We start from the raw sequence: 19,286 nt of genomic DNA, 5'->3' as shown, positions 1-19,286 counted from the left end.
GAGGGCATTAAGAAGTACAAATATGTAGGTAAAAAATAGGCAGGTGGATTTTAAGAATGGTATAAAAATGGAGTAGTCAAAGAACATGTATGCATGACCGATGGACATGAACTAAAGGAGAGGATTGCTGGAGGGATTGGGGGTACCAGGTGCAGGGGAACAAAGGGGAGAAATTGGGACAATGTAATAGCATTATCAATAAAATATAATAAAAAACAATTTAACATGACATTGAAGAGAACTAGAAAAAGGACAAAAGGGAAATCCCAGAATAAGTAGATGTAAGGAAATAATAAAGATCAGAGTAGAAATATATGACACCGAGATTTAAAAAAGAATACAAAAGGATAATACAACCAAGAGCTGGTGCTTCAGCAGCACATATACTAAAATTGGAGTGATACAGAGATTAGCATGGCCCCTATGCAAGAATGACGTGCAAATTCGTGAAGAGTTCCATATTTTTTAAATTAAAAATAAATAAAACCAAGAGCTGGTTCTTTGAAAAGATAAATAAGTTTAACAACCCTTTAAACAGACTCATCAATAAACAAAGTGAGAGGACCCAAATAAATAAAAGAGAAATACCAACTGACAGCAAAAAATATAACACATTGTAAGAAAATATTATGAACTATATGCCAAAAAATTGTACAATTTAGAAGAAAAAAAATCAATTTTTAAAAATATATACTCTTCCAAAATTGAATCAGGAAGAAATAGAAAACCTTAAAATTTTTTTATTGTTGTTTAATTAAATTTATCCCCACTTTATCCCAATACTCTCTCCTGTCCTGCCCAAAACCGCTCTCCTATATTCAAGCCTCCCCTGCTGTCCTTGCCCATGGATCCTTTATACATGTTCCTTGACTCTTCTCCTTCTTTCCCCCTGTTATCTCCCTCCCCCTCCCCTCTGGTCACTGTCAGTTTGTTCTTTTAAAAAATATTGTATTTACTTATTTTTAGAGAGAGGGGACCGGAAGGAGAAAGAGAAAGAGGGAAACATCAATGTGTGGTTGGTTCCCATGCACCCCCAACTGGGGCCCACAACCCAGGCATGTGTCCTGACTGAAAATAGAACAAGCAAGCTTTTGGTTCACAGGCTAGCACCCAATTCACTGAGCCACACCAGCCAGAGCAGTTTGTTCTTTATTTCCGTGTCTCTAGTTGTATTTTGCTCTCTTGTTTGTTTTGTGGATTAGGGTCCCCTTACAATTGAGATCATATGGTATTTGTCTTTCACTCCCTGGCTTATTTCAGTTAGCACAATGCTCTCCAGTTCCATCCATGCTGTCACTAAGGATAGGAGTTCCTGCTTTCTCTCAGCTATGTAGTATTCCATTGTGTAAATGTACCACAGTTTTTTACCCACTCATTCACTGATGGCCACTTATGTTGGTTCCAACACTTGGCTATTGTAAATTGTGCTGCTATGAAAACTGGGGTGCATAGTTATTTTGAATTGATGTTTCAGGATTCTTTGAGTATAAGGCCAGCAGTGGAATTGCTGAGTGAAATGACAGTTTTATTTTTAACTTTTTGAGGAAATTTCATACTGTTTTCCACAGTCGCAGCAACAGTCTGCATTCCTATTAACAGTGTACTAGGGTTCCCTTTTCTCCAGAACCTTGTCAGCACTTGTTGTTTATTGTTTTGTTTAGGATGGCCATTCTGGATGGTGTGAAGTGGTACTTTATTGTGGTTTTAATTTGCACCTCTCTGATGGCTAGTGATGCTGAGCATTCTTTCATATGTCTCTGGTCCTCCTTGGGGAAGTGTCTGTTCAGGTCCTTTGCCCATATTTTAATTGGGTCATTTGTCTTTTTGGAGTTGAGTCATATGAGTTTAAAGAGAGAGTCTTAAAGACAGCAAGAGAGAAACAGTTACCTATGAGGGAGTTCCCATAACGCTGTTATCAACTGGAAACTCCAGGCCAGAAGGGATTGGCATGAAGTATTGACAATAATGAAAACCACATAGACAAAGCCAAAGCGGGGTAGGATTGAGGGGGGAGGCAAGGATGGCTGGGGTGGGAGAGTGGTGGGGGGAAAATGGTGACAACTTTACTTGAACAACAATTTAAAAACAAACAAACAAACAAAATAGTAAAAATCAAGGACCTGAAACCAAGACTATCCAGCAAGGCTATTATGTAAAATTGTAGGTGAAATAAAGAGCTTTCTAGACCAAAAAATGTCTAAAGGAGTTTATTAGCACCAAACCTTCATTGTAAGAACTGTTAAAGGGATTACTTTAAGAAGAAGAAATAGAGAGAGGAACATGGGTACAATAAAATGTCAATAAATAAGTTCCTGTCAATAATAAACTTAAGTGTAAATGGATTAAGTGCTCCAATCTACAGACAAAGGTTAGCTGAATAGATAAAAAAACATGACCCACATGTATGCTATATACAAGAAACCCAACTCAGAACCAAAGATATACAAAGAATGAAAGTGAAGTGATGGAAAAAAGATTCCATGCAAATGAAAATGGAAAAAAGCTGGGGTTGCAATGCTTATATCCAACTCAATAGACTTCAAAACAAAGGCCATCACAAGAGACAAAGAAGGTCACTATTATTATTAAAGATTAATCTATCAAGAGAATATAACCCTTGTAAACATATATGCATCCAATATAGGAGCTCCTCAATGTTTATGAAAAACTCTTTGTGAACTTCAAAGGAGAGATCAAGAGCAATAAAGTCACAGTAGGTTATTTCAATACCCTATTGTCATCACTAGAAAGATCTTCCAGACAAAGTATCAACAAGGCAATAGTGACCTTAAATGACATGCTAGATTAGATGGATTTAATTGATATTTACAGAATATTTCATCTCAAAGCAGCAGAATATACATGGCCAACTACATATAGAACATTCTCAAAGATAGAGCACATGTTAGGACACAAAATAATTCTTAATAAATTCAAGAAGATTGAAATCATATCAAGTATACTTTTGGATCACAATGGTGTGAAACTAAAAATCAAGTACAACTAAATCTCAAAAAATGTTCAAACACATTGAGGCTAAATCACATATTATTAAACAATGAATAGGTTACCAATGAGATCAAGGAAGAAATAAAAAATTTTCTGGAAACAATCAGAAATGAACACACAGCCCTGGCTGGTGTAGCTCAGTGGATTGAACTTGGGCCTGCGAACCAGAGGATTGCGGTTCGATTCCCAGTCAGGGCACATGCCTGGGTTGCAGGCCGGTTCCCTGCAGGCAACTCCCAGCAGGGGACACACAAAAGGCAACCATACATTGATGTTTCTCTCCCTCTCCCCTTCCCCTCTAAAGATAAATAAATAAAATCTTTAAAAAAAAGAAATGAACACACAAAACCCCAAAATCTATGGGACAAGCCTAACTCAAGAAGCAAGAACAATCTAATATAAATAATCTAACCCTACACATAAAAAGAAAAATAAAAAACCAACAAGAACAAAGGGCCAGAGTAGGTAGAAGAGAGGAAAGAATAAATGTCAGAGTGGGACTAAATGACACACACACACACAAAACCCCCCCCAAAACCCAAAGTACAAAGGATCAATACATTCAAGAGCTGATTCTTTGAAAAGATAAACAAGATTATGAACCTTTAGCCAGGCTCACCAAGAAACAAAGAGAGGACTGTGGACATCCGCCAAGATGGAGGCATAGGTGGAAACACTGTGCCTTCTCCCACAACCAAGTTTGAATTAAACAAAGGTTTGGGGAACAAAAACACAGCCAAAGAACAGAAAATTGAATTATATGGAAGTCCGACAACAATGAACCATTCAACCGGGAACGGTAAGAGGGGTGGAGCCAGCAGTGGAGCAGGGTCAGGCAGAAAAGATCCCCAGACCTAGGCACGCAAGTAGCCTGGACCCAGTTGGGGTGCAGGGCAGACTGACCGCAGTCGCACATTTACACACTGTGAGACAAACCACGCAGGCCCCAGGGGGCGAACCCAGTGGTGGAGGGCTGACGGCCGTGGCACACTCGCGTGCAGTGGGACAAAACGCGCAGGCCCCGGTGACGGTGGCAGCTGCGGCACCTGTGGGGGCCGTGGCAGGAGGCGGCAGATGGGAAGCCGTTGCTCCTCTTTGACCCCGCCCCCACATACAGCGTAACAACCCAGTGGCTGAGTTGCCCTGCTCTACTGAACACCTTAGGGCTCCGATCCTGCTACAGAACAGGCACCAACAGCCCAAAAGATGGCGCAAGAAGAACTCAAAGTCCCAGAGCCGATAACTCTAAGCGACCAAGAGATTGCCAGCCTCTCAGAAGCACAGTTCAAGACACTGTTTATCAGGATGCTCACAGAACTGGTTGATTATAGTCACAAATTAGAGGAACATATGAAGGCTAAACTAATTGAAATGAAGGGAGATGTCCAGGAAACCAATAGCGATGGAAAGGAAACTGGGACTCAAATCAACGGAATGGACCAGAAGGAAGAACGAAACATCTGACCAGAAAGGAATGAAGAAATGATAATTCAAAAAAACAAGGAGAGGCTTAGGAACCTCCAAGACATCTTTAAACATTCCAACATCCGGATTATAGGGGTACCAGAAGGGGAAAAGAAACAGCCACGAGTGGAACACTTATTTGAATAAATAATAAAGGAGAACTTCCCCAGCCTGGCAAAGGAAATAGACTTCCAGGAAATCCAGGAAGCTCAGAGAGTCCCAAAGAAGGTGGACCCAAGGAGGAACACACCAAGACACACCATAATTACATTAGCCAAGATTCAAATGAAGGAGAGAATCCTAGAAGCAGCAAGAGATAAGGGGACAGTCACCTACAAAGGAGTACCCATCAGACTATCAGCAGATTTCTCAAAAGAGACCTTCCAGGCAAGAAGGGGCTGGAAAGAAGTATTCCAAGTCATGAAATCCAAAGACCTACAGCCAAGATTGCTTTATCCAGCAATACTTTCATTTAGAATGGAAGGACAGATAAAGTGCTTCTCAGATAAGGTCAAGTTCAAGGAGTTCGTCATCACCAAGCCCTTATTATATGAAATGCTAAAGGGACTTATGTGAGAAAAAGAAGATGAAAAATATGAACAGTGAAAGGACAGCAAACTCACAGTTATTACCAACCACACCTTAAACAAAAGCAAACCAAGAGGACAGCTAGATCAGGAGTGGAACCATAGAAATGAAGAACACATGGAGGGTTAGCAACAGGGGAGTGGGAGGAGGAGAAGAGGGGAGAAGGTACAGAAAATAGCATAGACAGTAGGTAGAAAATAGATGGGGGGAGGGCAAGAATAGTAGGGGAAATATAGAATCTAAAGAACTTGAGACACGTGGTTATAAACTAAGGGGGGAGAAGGGTGGGGGAGGGAGTGTGCAGGTGGAGGGGAATGAAGGGGGGAATAGAACAACTGTAATGGTATAATCAATAAAATATATTCAAAAAAAGAAACAAAGAGAGAAAGACCTAAATAAATAAAATCACAAATGAGAGAAGAGAAGTAACAACTGACATTATAGAAATACAAAGTAGTATAAGAAAATATTATGAAGAATTATATACCAAAAAATTGGACAACCTGGCTGAAATGGACAAATTTCTAGAAACATAAAAGCTACCAAAATTGAGTCAGTAAAAAGCAGAAAACTGGAATAGAGTGATAACATGTAATGAAATTGAAGCAGTATTTAAAAACTCCCAGAAGACCAAAGTCTTGGATCAGATGGTTTCACAGGCAAATTTTATGAAATATTCAAAGAAGTAATACCTATCCTCCTTAACCTATTTCATAAAATTGAAGAGGACAGAAGACTTCCAAGCTCTTTCTATGAGGTCAGTCTTATTCTAATTGCAAAACCAGATAAAGACACTATAGTCAAAGAAAATTATAGGCCAGTATCCCTGAAAAACATAAATGCTAAAATCCTCAACAAAATAGTAGCAAACCAAATCCAACAACACATTAAAAAGATCACACAACATGATCAAGTGGGATTCATCCCACAGATACAAGTCTGATGCACTACCTGCAAATCAATAAACATGATATATCACATAAACCAAATGAAAATTAAAAAATCACACGATGATATCAGTAGATGCAGAAAATACATTTGATAAAATCCAGCTCTCATTTATAAGAAAATCTCTCAGCAAAGTAGAAATAGAGAGATCATACCTGAACATAATAAAGGCCATATATCAAAAACCTATAGCCAACATTATATTTAATGTACAAAATCTAAAATCATTTCCCTTAAGATCATGAACAAGACAAGGATATCTGCTTTTATCACTCTTATTCAACATAGTACTGGAAGTCTTAGCCACAGTGATCAGACAAGAAGAAGAAATAAAAGGCTTTCAAATTGGAAAGAAGCAAGTAAAACTATCATTATTTCCTACTTACTTGGTACTATACATAGAAAACCCTTAGCGTCTATGGGTTTTCAAAACCAAAAACCTATTAGATTTAATAAATGTATTGAGCAAACTAGCAGGATACAAAATTACTATCCAGAAATCAATGACATTTTTATATGCCAATAATGAATTCTGAGAAAAAGAAACTAAGGAAAAAATCCTATTTGCTATTGAAACAGCAACAAAAAATAAGGTACATAGGAATAAACTTAAACAAGGAGGTCAAAGACCTGTGCTCAGAAAACTATAGGACATTAAAGAAAGAAATTGAGAAAGATACAACCAAGTGGAAACATATAATGTTCATGGATCAGAAGAATTAACATCATCATAGTGTCTATACTACACTGCCTAAAGCAATCTATAGATTCAATGCAATTCCTCTTAAAATATCAATGGTGTATTTCACAAAGTATTCCAAAAATTGGAATATCTAGAACAAATATTCCAAAAATTGATATGGAACAAAATAAGACCCCGAATAATCTCAGCAATCTCAAAAAAAAGGAACAAAATTGGAGAGATCACAATACCAGATATTAAACTATACTACAAGGCCGCTGTAATAAAAACAGCATGGTACTGACACAAAAACAGGCATAGAGATCAATGGAGCAGAACAGAGAGTACAGAGGTAAAACCATGCCTTTATGGGCAATTAGTATTTGACAGAGGAGACAAGAACATACAGTGGAATAAAAGTGATCTGTTCAATAAACGGTGTTGTAAAAATTGGACAGGTGCATACATGCCAAAAATGCAACTAGACCACCAATTTACACCAGATACCATAATTAACTCAAAATGGATAAAAGACTTAAATGTAAGTTGCAAAACCATAATAATCTTAGGAGAAAACATATTAATACAATCTCAGACATCTCTTGCAGCAATATTTTTGTTTATGTGTATCCTTGGGAGAGGGAAATATGGGAAAGATAAACAAATGGGACTACATAAAACTAAAAAGTTTCAGCATAGCAAAAGCAACTATCAAATGAAAAGGGAACCCTCTGTATGGAAGAACATATCCATCTATGATACATCTGATAGGGGGTCAATTTTCAAAATATATAGAAAACTTATACTGGTCAACACCAAGGATACAATCAACCCAATTATAAAATGGGCAAAGGACCTGAACAGGCCATTTTTCAGAGAGGACATACAGATGGGTTATACATTTATGGAAAATGTTCAATATTACTAATCATCAGAGAGGTGCAAATTAAAACCACAATGAAGTATGACCTCACACCTGTCAGATGACTATCAATAAATCAACAAAAAAGTGCTGGCAAGGATGCGGAGAAAAGGGGAACCCTCACACACTGTTGGTGGGAGTACAGAATGGTGTAGCCACTATGCAAACAGTATGGAGTTTCCTAAAAAAAAATAAAAATAGAACTGCCTTTCCCCCCAGCAATTCCACTTCCGGAAGTACATCTGAAGGAACCTGAAACAGTAATTTGAAAAAATATATGCACCCCTGTATTCCTTGCAGCATTATTTACAATAGCCAATATCTGCAAACAGCCCAAGTGCCCATCAGTAGTTGAGTGGATAAAAAAGCTGTGGCATATTCACACAATGGAATACTATGTGGCTGTGAAAAAGAAGGAAATCATACCTTTTGTGACAGCATGGAAAGACCTGGAGAGTATTATGCTAAGTGAAATAAGTCACCCAGAGAAATACAAATACCATATGATCTCAATTATGTAGGGAATCTAATGAACAAAATAAAGTGACAAACAAAATAGAAACAGAAGCATGGATATGTGAAACAAACTGACAACTATTTGGTGGGGGGCACTGGAAAGGAGCCTGGATGAAAGAAGGTGAATAGATTAAGCAAAAACGTATGAAATATAAGAAATGTAAGGGCAAACATGGCTCTCATCATCGAGGGGCTTAGATATCATGAAGAAGACCACTAATGTTCTGTGTGACAGCTACATGCCCTTTCTGGGCATTATGTGGAGCTAGATAAAAGGGAGGAATTTGGGAGTGGAAAGAGACTTTGCCTGGGGTGATAGATGCACAATACTGTGTGCAGATATTTTGTTGAGTTGTACACTTAAAGTCTGATTTTTAAAAATATTTTTTTTGTTTTTAGTGAGAGGAGAAGGGAGAAAGAGTGGGAGAGAAACAATGATGTGAGAGAGAAACACCAATTAATTGTCTCCTGTACATGCCCCAAGCAGGGACCAAACCTACAACCCAGGCATGTGCCCTCACTGGGGATCAACTGGTGATATTTTGCTGTGCAAGATGCTGCCCAACCCACAGAGCCACACTGGTCAGGGGAAAACCATCTGATTTTGTGAATCGATGTCACCCTAATAAATTCAATAAAAAGGTAAAATTAAAAAAGAACATACTGCCCTGGCTGGTATAGCTCAGGGGTTGAGTACTGGCCTGCAAACTAAAAGGTCACAGTTTCAATTCCCAGTCAGGGCACATGCCTGGGTTATGGGCCAGGTCTCCAGGTGGGGGCGTGTGAGAAGCAAGTGATCAATTTATCTCTTACACATTGATGTTGCTCTCCCTCTCTCCCTCCTTTCCCCTCTCTCTAAAAAAGTAAATAAAATATTAAAAAAATAAAGTGACTGCTTTTCTCTTTTTTTAAATTTATTTAATTTTATCATTTAAGTACAGTTGTCTGCATTTCCCCCCCACCACTCCACCCCACCCCATCCATCCTCATCTCCCTCCCAAAATTCCACCCCTCCTTTGGTTATGTCCATGTGTCCTTTATATATGTTCCTGAAATCCCTTCCTCCCTTTCCCCCTATCATTCCTGTTGGGAACAAGAAAAATAGTCTCAGCCCCAAGGAGCTTGCATCCCTAGCAAACATCCTGTAAGTTGATTGCAATCTGTTTACTTTCAAAATTTTCCTTTCAGTTGAGATAGACTCCACCCTGTTCCCACGCGCAGGCTCTGTAAGCCAATAGCTAACCACCACATCTGCTTCTGTTCAACGCTTGCTTGCCTGTCTCTATATAAGGACTTAGTTGTAAGCGCTGCGCGTGACTCTCGTTTGCAGCCTCTGTGGGCACCATGTCTCTGGACACTTTGAGAGTTTGCCCCTGCACAGGTTAAACTTGGCCAATAAAGTAACATCTTTGAAACCCTGAAAGTCTCTGACATTTGTTCTCGAGGTTGGTGGATGCAACATTTGGAGGCCCAAGCGAGATCTCCCCCGGCGGAGTTTCGGTTCGGAGACTGAATGGGCAGCTCGAGCTGAGTAAGTATTTGGTGAGGATCCTCTTTTGATTTTGGTGCTCCGGAGCAAATAACCCCTGAGGTAGTAGATGGGACGCCGCCTGTGACCTACTCAGGGATTTTCAGAGGCGGGACGCTGCCCTCTGAAATGTGGTTTTGGTAATTTGGATTGTGACCGGTCACGTTAGGTTTTCCTTCCCCCGCACCGCGCTGTGCCGAGTTTAGTCTCAGTTTGTGTGCCGGGTGTGTCTGATGGTCCGTGTGTTCGTGGAACTGTGTTATTTGTTTGAATGTTTGTCTGTGTGTTTGTAAGGGTGACTGTGCTTGTAGTTCCGCGGGTGAAAAACCTATGGAGCAAGAGTGACACCCCCCCTTGCTGGAGGGACGAGAGACGCCACCATTTTGTCTCTCCGGGAAGCACCGCCGGCGCCGAATGCTCCTCTGCGGGCGTCTCTCCGTCTGGTTTATGTGCCCTTTTCCACTGGTGACTTATGTAATTGGAAACATCGGAGTCCCCCGTTCTCTGAAAAACCCCAAGGGCTGATCTCCCTTCTCGGCCTCCGGCCTGGGATCCTGATGCTACCAGGGGAAGGGATGCGCTCCTTCAGTGTCGCTGGGCTCTGCTAGGGGGGCTCGGGGCAGCTGTGGGAAAGCCTACCAACTTTAGTAAGGTCAGTGAAGTCATCCAGGGCAGAGGGGAATCCCCGGCAGCATTACTGGAGGGGCTTGTGGAAGCATATAGGGTATATACACCCCTCGATCCCGAGGCAGAGGAACCAAGAGTAAAAAAAATGATAGATAAATCTAGATAAGTAGAAATATGTATAAAGGATGTGAAAGTTTTAAACCTGGAGTAAAGGAAACCTCAACTACTTGTTTTCTGGTTTCGTGGGAAAAGAGCAAATTTCTCACACGTGGTTCTGTTTCTGATCAGAAACCTGTATTGTAAGACCTAGGAAAGGTCACCTGTAGCCAGTTGGGGAAAATGCCTTTGCCACCTGGGACCCAGGAAGGGTCAATTGGGGCTGACGAGTGCTTCAGCCTGAGGCAAAGGACCATGTCTCTGTGAGGCACCAGTGGACACACTGGTGCAAGAGAATGCCTGTGTGTTATTTCGGAACTCTGTGTTTTGGATTTTGTTCTGTATCCGTATCTGAAAAGGGAAGAGAAAAAGCCCACTGGCAGGCAACAAAGACCAGAGTTACAGGCACCTACAGCCCTCAGCCTAGCTGGCTTAGACCCAGACCAGGCTGCCACAGAGCTTCAGAAACTCCCACTCCCCTCGGAGAGGCCCTGGCCAGAGATCTAAAATCATTCACTGAGAAGGAGACTGGATGACCTTGGACAGTTTTGCTGCCACTGGCACTGCTTAGAATTAGGAATGCCCCTAAGTCTTCAGGAGACCTCCTCCCATCCTCAGAATAGATAAAGGGGAGCGATGTAGCAGGAGACCTGTTTAGACAAGTCCAGACAAGTCAGAGAGACTGGGTCAGTTTGCTGAGCCACTAAGATAGGGGGGGTAAACAACTAAGTAACTAAGAAGTAAGAACAAAAGAACATTACCCTATCAGTAGCCCTGCTTTCTTGCTTCTGTAAACCTGCTTAGCTCTGTGCTGCTGCTGTGTGGACCCTGCAGCAGTCAAAATTCTCTGTGTAACTGGTTCTGATAGGAATGGCTCTGGTTTTGAAGGTCATGAACTGAGGTCCAAGGCTGACCATCTGATTTATAGGGTGTTTGCAAGGTCTAAGCTTCAGAAAGGTGAAAAATGTCCTTGCGAATCTAGGGACTTTTAGCTGCCAGATACTGAGTTTAAGTACAGTCCTTCCCAGTGTAGGAAAGGAACAAGGATTAAAAGAGAATTATAGATAAATCTGGATAGGTAAAAAGGCTATAGAAGGTTTTCGAATATTGCAGAAAGTCTGTGGGAAGTTATAAAAATAAATAGAAATTTAAAAGTTTTAGAAAGAAATTATGTGGTATTAGTAATAGAAGGTATAAGGCATAGAGCTGCATCTTGATAGGTATTAGGAGAAAGATTTTCCTTCAAGCTTTGTGTTTTTCTCCCTACCTGATCCCTCCAGAATTTGGCATTCTGAAGGAATGAATGATGATGTGAGGTTTCTTTGCATAAAACCAATACAATCAGTCATTAATAGTAGTTTTGTTAACCAAGACTTTGACTGGAATGTCAGACCTGAAGGAGGCATGTATGGGTTCTGGTCGTTACCAGAGAGCTCAGAGGAACTGGGATTGACCTGTGAAGCTAGCAAAATCCCACGAGAAAAGCCTGGTACATTGGTTGGTTGTGCGGTTCATGCCAGTCTTTCTGGGGTAGGAATGAAGGTTGCCTTCCTGAAAGATGGCTAAAAGGAACCTATAGGCACAATAGAGGCTCAAGGATTTGAGTAAAATGACTGGTACAGGTGAAGTCAGATGACGAATGTGTGGCTCTGCTTCTGTGCCCTGAGGGGCAGACTGAGAAGTCAATCTGAAGGTTCCCTGTGTGAGTTTCAGCAAAGCGGACTTAAGGATCATAAGTGATCCAGGCTTCTCTTGGTGTGTTTATGCAAATGAACAGTGAAAATCAAAAGTGGGACCCAAAGTAGTCCCTGTAATAACAGTGAGGGTGATCTTAAGGAGAAAACTTATGGTTCTAGGAAAATCACTATACTCAGTATTGGATATCAGAATGGCGCAGCTAACTGTCTTAAAACTGTCTTATTTTCATTTAAGAGTTGAAACCAGGTTTGTGATATCACCAAAGATGTACAATTTACAGGTGCAAAGGACCTGTCAAATTGCCACTGTTAATTTCAGGAAGGACCTTGCAATGGAATGTCATCCCAAAAGACAGTCTCACAGACACAGCAACTGGTTTGGGAATTATTGTGTGAATTAACCTGTGTGTTCTTCTGTTTACATAGGTTGTATGCCTATGACCTGCTTAATCTGTCACCTCCAGAATATGACCTGACCAGAAGGCCAATAGTCCAGTAATGCCAGCCTTTGGACACCAAGCCTGCGACTTCCTGGTGACAGCCAACTGACCAGGACCCTGTAGGGTCCTTCCCCTTGCAGGAAGGACTCCCTCTGTGCTGCACCCACCTCCTCCTCTTTCAGGGTACCCCTGACCCAAGGGTAGGTAGGACGACATCCATGTCCAGCCTGAAGTAGTTATAAGAAGATGAGACCTTCGTCCATTGTCCTTTATATGGTTCCAGAAAGAGAAAGGAATCTCAGAACCCCTCCTAATAGTTAATCACAGGAGGAGAAAAATGATGAGGAAAGAAACCTCATTAATACTCTGAATCCAAGAACAGGGGGGACCTGTATATTCCTAGGAGAAGAGTGTTGCTATTTTGTTAAAAACGGACTATGGCCCAGGGCCAGGACAGGAGCGTCCTCCTAGTGGCAGGACACTCTTTTCTCCTTCCTAGCCCCCGTCCTAGGACCCCTGATCATCCCAAATAAAGAAAAGTTAAGGGTTTGATATACTCCCAAAGAAAACGGGGGAATGTTGGGAACAAGAAAAATAGCCCCAAAGGAGCCTGCGTCCCTAGCAAACGTCCTGTAAGTTGATTGCAATCTGTTTACTTTAAAAATTTTCCTTTCAGTTGAGACAGACCCCACCCTGTTCCTGCGCATGGGCTCTGTAAGCCAATAGCTAACCACCACATCTGCTTCTGTTCAACGCTTGCTTGCCTGTCTCTATATAAGGACTTAGCTGTAAGCGCTGCGCGTGACTCTCGTTTGCAGCCCCTGTGGGCACCATGTCTCTGGACACTTTGAGAGTTTGCCCCTGCACAGGTTAAACTTGGCCAATAAAGTAACATCTTTGAAACCCTGAAAGTCTCTGACATTTGTTCTCACGGTTGGTGGATGCAACAATTCCCTCCCACCTCCTCTCTGGTTACTGTTAGATTGTTCTTACTTTCAATGTCTCTGGTCATATTTTTCTTGCTTGTTTCTTTTGTCAATTAAGTTCCACTTAAAAGTGAGATCAAATGGTATTTGTCTTTCACTGCCTGGCTTATTTCACTTAGCATAATGTTCTCCAGTTTCATCCATGCTGTTGCAAAGGGTAGGAGCTCCTTCTTTCTGTTGTATAGTATTCCATTATGTAAAGGTACCATGGTTTTTAAAATCCATTTATTTACCGATGGGCACTTAGGTTGCTTCCATAACTTGGCTATTACAAATTGCACTGCTATGAAAACTGGGGTGCATAGGTTCTTATGGATTGGTGTTTTAGGATTCTCAGGATATAATCCCAGTGGTGGAATTGCTGGGTCAAAAGGCAGCTCAATTTTTAGTTTTCTGAGGAAATTCCATACTGTTTTCCACAGTGGCTGCACCAGTCTGCATTCCCACCAACAGTGCACTAGGGTTCCCTTTTCTCCACATGCTCTCTAACACTTGTTGTTTGTTGATTTGTCTATGATGGCCATTTTGACGGGTGTGAAGTAGTATCTCATTGTGGTTTCAATTTGCACCTCTCTGATTGCTAGTGATGCTCAGCATTTTTTCATATGTCTCTGAACCCTCCTTAGAGACATGTCTGTTGGGGTCTTTTGCCCATTTTTTAATTGGACCTTTTGTTTTCCTGGTGTGGACTTGTGTGAGTTCTTTATATATTTTGGAGATTAAACCCTTGTCCAGGGTATGACTGACAAATATGTTTTCTAATATAATTGGTTGTCTTTTCATTTTAATACTGTTTTCTTTTTTCCTTTTTTAAAAATTTATTTATTTTTCAAGTACAGTTTTCTATTATTCCCATCCTATTCCACCCCCCGTGCTTCCCCTCCCTCCCATTTCCACCTTTCTCAGTTGTTGTCCCTGTATCCTTTATACATGTTCCTCTAAATCCCTTCCTTATTTCCCCTGAAATTCCCTCCCCTCTTACCTCTGGTCATTGTCAGCCTGTTCTCTATTTCAGTGTCTTTGGTTATATTTTGCTTGCTTGCTTGTTTTGTTGTTTAGCTTCCTGTTAAAGGTGAGATCATATGGTATTTGTCCTTCAACACCTGGCTTATTTCACTCAGTATAATGCTTTCCAGTTTCATCCATGATGTTGCAAAAGGTAGTAGCTCCTTCTTTCTTTCTGCAGCATAGAATTCCATTGTGTATATGTACCAGAGTTTTTTGATCCATTCATTTACTGACAGGCATCTAGGTTGCTTCCAACTCTTGGCTATTGTAAATTGTGCTGCTATGAACATTGGGGTGCATAGGTTCTTTGTGATTGGTGTTTTAGAGTTCTTAGCATATAATCCCAGCAGTGAAATTGCTGGGTCAAAAGGTAGGTCCAATTTTAGTTTTCTGAGAAAATTCTATACTGTTTTCCATAATGGTTGTACCAGTCTGCAATCCCACCAACAGTGAACCAGAGTCCCCTTTTCCCCACACCCTCTCCAACATTTGTTGTTTATTGCTTTGTTTATGATAGCCATTCTCACTGGTGTAAAGTGGTATCTCATTGTGGTTTTAATTTGCATCTCTCTGATAGCAAGCGATATTGAGCATCTCTTCATGTGTCTCTGGATCCTCTGTATGTTCTCCTTGGAGAAGTGTCTGTTCAAGTCCTTTCCCCATTTTTTAAATTGGGTTAGTTGTCTTCTTAGAATGAAGTCATGTGAGTTCTTTGTATATTTTGGAGATTAAACCTTTGTCTGAGGTTTCATTGGCAACTATGTTTTCCCATACAGTTGGTTGTCTTTTTATTTTAATGCTGTTTTCTTGAGCCACGCAGAAGCTTTTTATTTTGATGAGATCCCATTTGTTTATTTTTTCCTTTATATTTCTTGCTCTAGGGGACATATCAGTAAAAATGTTGCTGCGTGAAATATCTGATATTTTCCTGCCAATGTTCTCCTCTAGGACTTTAATGGTGCCATGGCTTGTATTTTAGTCTTTTATCCACCTTGAATTTATTTTGGTGTATGGTGTAAGTTGTTGCTCGAGTTTCATTTGTTTGCATGTAGCTGTCCAGTTCTCCCAACACCATTTGTTGAAGAGGCTATCTTTACCCCATTTTATGTTACTGCCCCCTTTGTCAAATATTAATTGACTGTAGAGAGTTGGGTTTGTTTCTGGGTTCTCTATTCTGTTCCATTGGTCTATGTGCCTGTTTTTATGTCCTAGGAATAAAACTAACCAAGGAGGTAAAAGACCTGTGTGCAGAAAACTACACAACACTGAAGAAAGAAATTGAGGAAGACACAAACAAATGGAAACATATGCCGTGTTCATGGATTGGAAGAATTAACATCATCAAAATTTCCATGCTACCCAAAGCAATTTACAGATTCAATGCAATACCTATTAAAGTATCAATTGCGTATTTCACAGACATAGAACAAACCCTTCAAAAATTTATATGGAACCATAAACGACCCCAAATAGCAGCTGCAATGTTGAGAAAGAAGAACAAAGTAGGAGAGATCACAATACCTGATATCAAACTGTATTACAAGGCCACTGTAATCAAAATAGCCTGGTACTGGCTTAATGCTGTTTTCTTTAGCTGTGTAGAAGTTTTTTTTTTTTTAAATTTTGCTGAAATCCCACCTGTTTGTTCTTTCTTTTATGTCCCTTGCTCTAGGGGATATATTGGTAAAAATATTGCTGCATAGAATATTTGAGATTTTCCTGCATGTTTTCCTCTAGTACTTTTATGGTGTCATAAGCTATATTTGAGTCTTTTATTCACCTTGAATTTATTTTTGTGTATGGTGTAAGTTGGTGATCGAGTTTCATTATTTTGCATGTAGCTGTCCATATATACCAACACCATTTTTTGAATGGGCTATTTTTACTCCATTTTATGCTTCTTCCTTCTTGTCAAATATTAATTGATCATAGCGACTTGGGTTTACTTGTGGGCTCTCTGTTCTGTTCCATTTGTCTATGTGTCTGTTCTAATGCCAGTACCAGGCTGTTTTGATTACAGTGGCCTTGTAATACAGTTTGATATCAGGTATTGTGATCCCTCCTACTTTGTTCTTCTTTCTCAAAATTGCAGCTGCTATTCGGGGTCTTTTATGGTTCCATATAAATTTTTGAAGTGTTTGTTCTATGTCTGTGAAATATGTCATTGGTACTTTAATAGGTATTGCATTGAATCTGTACATTGCTTTGGGTAGTATGGACATTTTGATGATGTTAATTCTTCCAATCCGTGAACATGGCCCATGCTTCCATTTGTTTTTATCTTTCTTAATAACATGACTGATTTTCTAAAAAAAAAAAAAAAGATACTAGCAACTACAAAAAAAAGAGATGTGTTGTATATAAACACTGGAATATTACTCTGCAATAAAAAAGATAAATATTGCCTTTTCTGACAACATAGATGGATGTAGAGGGTGTTATGCTAAGTAAAATAATTCCATGCCCTCTTCCCTACGCCTCTAATTATAAGGGAATGCTTATTACCACAAGACATTGATAAAAGTCCCCAGTCTCCATTTGATGCTCTCTGATACCATCCTGGCCTAATTGCAACAGGTTGTGAAGGCAGAAGTCTTTGTTTCCCCACACTGTCCTTACTGACAAGAATGGGTATGGGACCACAGTGATTTCCATGATGTAGAGCAGTTATTATCTAGAAAGTTTCTGTCTTGCTAGGTCACCTCTTTCCTTGTCTTTCGGCTGGAGGGAGTAGGATCTGTGTGTTGGGAGATGGTTATTGGTGTTTCTGTGCTCATTGGTGTTTCTATATTTCTGGCTCTTCTGTCACCCAGTCTGAGATACATGCAACAAGAAGAAAACCCAAAGAACTCACTGCTGTATTGTTCATCAGTTTATGTAAGCCTTAGATGGTCTGAATTCTTCTCTCCACAACTCAGGGCCACATATGTTCAGGAATGTTCAGGAATATTGGCTGTACTTACTGGAAGGAATAGAGAAATGCATCTATTCCTCCTTGATGTGGAACTTTAAGCCTTTATTGTTTTCTAAGAATGTGGGTTGATTTCACAGCCCTCAGGCTCTGCCCAGGAAGCATATTTGAGTACAAATTAATACCTAAATCCATAATTGGAATAATTAGTAGGAGATTATTTAATATAGATTAGGAAGAACACCAGTCTCAACCTCAAAAAGAAAAGAGTTAAGTATAAGAAAGGGAAAACTGATAGTCCCATGGAGACTCATCTCTGGGCTTCTGCCTACAGATGGAGAAGCAGAAAACAAGCAGTTGGGGAGTTTTTAAAGGGCATTTTAACAGAGTAAATAGATTACGTGTGACTATGATAAGGAAAACCATTAGCGGAAGGATGTTTCTATATGGAAGATACTCTCAATCCTGACTACTCATTTTCATCACTTGGTGAGATTCTAAAAATCCAATGTCCAGGATGGACTCTAGAACAATTAAGTCAAAATCTCTAAGGACAAAATCTAGGTATTAGTGTTTTTATAACTCTCCAGGTGATTCAAGTATAAAGCCAAAGTTAAAAAATCACTGCTATACCCTTTACTGGTGTGGCTCAGTGGATTGAGTGCTGGCTGTAAATCAAGAGGGTCACTGGTTTGGTTCCCAGTCAGGTCCCTGGTTTGGGTTGCATGAGAGGCAACTACACACTGATGTTTGTCTCCTTCTCTCTCTCTCCATCCCTCCCTCTAAAAATAAATAAATAAAACCTTTAAAAATAATCACTGCTATAGAAGTTTTTCACTAGAGAAGTAAGGTTTAATTAATGTAAATAAGAAACATATAAGACAGTGTGGAGGTATAATTAAAAAGAGACTGATCAGTGATTGTTAACAATTATGGCTTCATGGAAAAAGAGTTCCTAATCAAGCTCCAGTCTTTTAACCTTTGTCTATATGTGTTGTTTAGTATAATACAATATCGTTTAATATTGCTACTAATTTACCACTTTAACCAAGAGATCTAATGAGCAGAAAAGTACATTGTGACCTATGTCTCTTTGTTTTTACTTAGCAACTTACTTTCTCAGGTACAGCTAAAGAATATGAAAATAATTACCAAAGTCACACTTAGTCAAAATTTATTTAAAATGGCAAGGTATTAAAAAGAACTGATTTCAAAAGTGGGGGAAAACATTAATAAAGTCCATAGGATAAAAAAAATAAACAAGCCATTTTTATTTATTCATTTATGTTCTAGTCACCATTTCTAGTTGTGTTCTTTGTTCTTTCTCTTCTTTGAGCTCTCTTGTACCAAGAGTGAGTTTACAATAAAGTTAGGTCTTGCATGTTTATTGCACATCAGTGTTGGAACATTCTTACAGTTCATTGAGTTCAATCTTCCTTGTGCACCAAAGGGGAAACTGGGGTCAAGAAAAGGGGATAGGTCTTATGCCAGCTAATGAATGATGGAGGTAAGATATTGAGTAAGAATGCAGATCTTCACCATGCTCCTTCAAAGGTACCATTGTGGATAAGGAGATGATATGATCAATGTGGTTATTCTGGTTATATGGGAATGATTATTATATCATGAGCTGATAATTTTATACTATTATGTGATATTTAGAAACTCCTAGGAAGACTCTCTGAAGTAGCCCTCCAGGTTAGAATATGATTATATTTTAAAGAATATTATGATCCCAATGAAAACATACATGCACAAATTTCTAGAGATTCTACAGACTTCAGATGACATGTGCACAGTCTTC

General features: G+C 39.8%; 1 pseudogene; it reads left to right on the top strand.

The window, feature by feature from the left end:
* Positions 1-366: 366 nt before the first annotated feature.
* On the top strand, positions 367-466 carry LOC118986954 (uncharacterized; annotated as a pseudogene).
* Positions 467-19,286: the final 18,820 nt, after the last annotated feature.

This window comes from Sturnira hondurensis, unplaced genomic scaffold (genome assembly GCF_014824575.4).
Source record: "Sturnira hondurensis isolate 20B ecotype Veracruz unplaced genomic scaffold, ASM1482457v3 Scaffold0004711, whole genome shotgun sequence".
In the NCBI taxonomy this organism is placed as follows: Eukaryota; Metazoa; Chordata; class Mammalia; order Chiroptera; family Phyllostomidae; genus Sturnira; species Sturnira hondurensis.
This window is presented reverse-complemented; position numbering and strand designations above follow the sequence as displayed.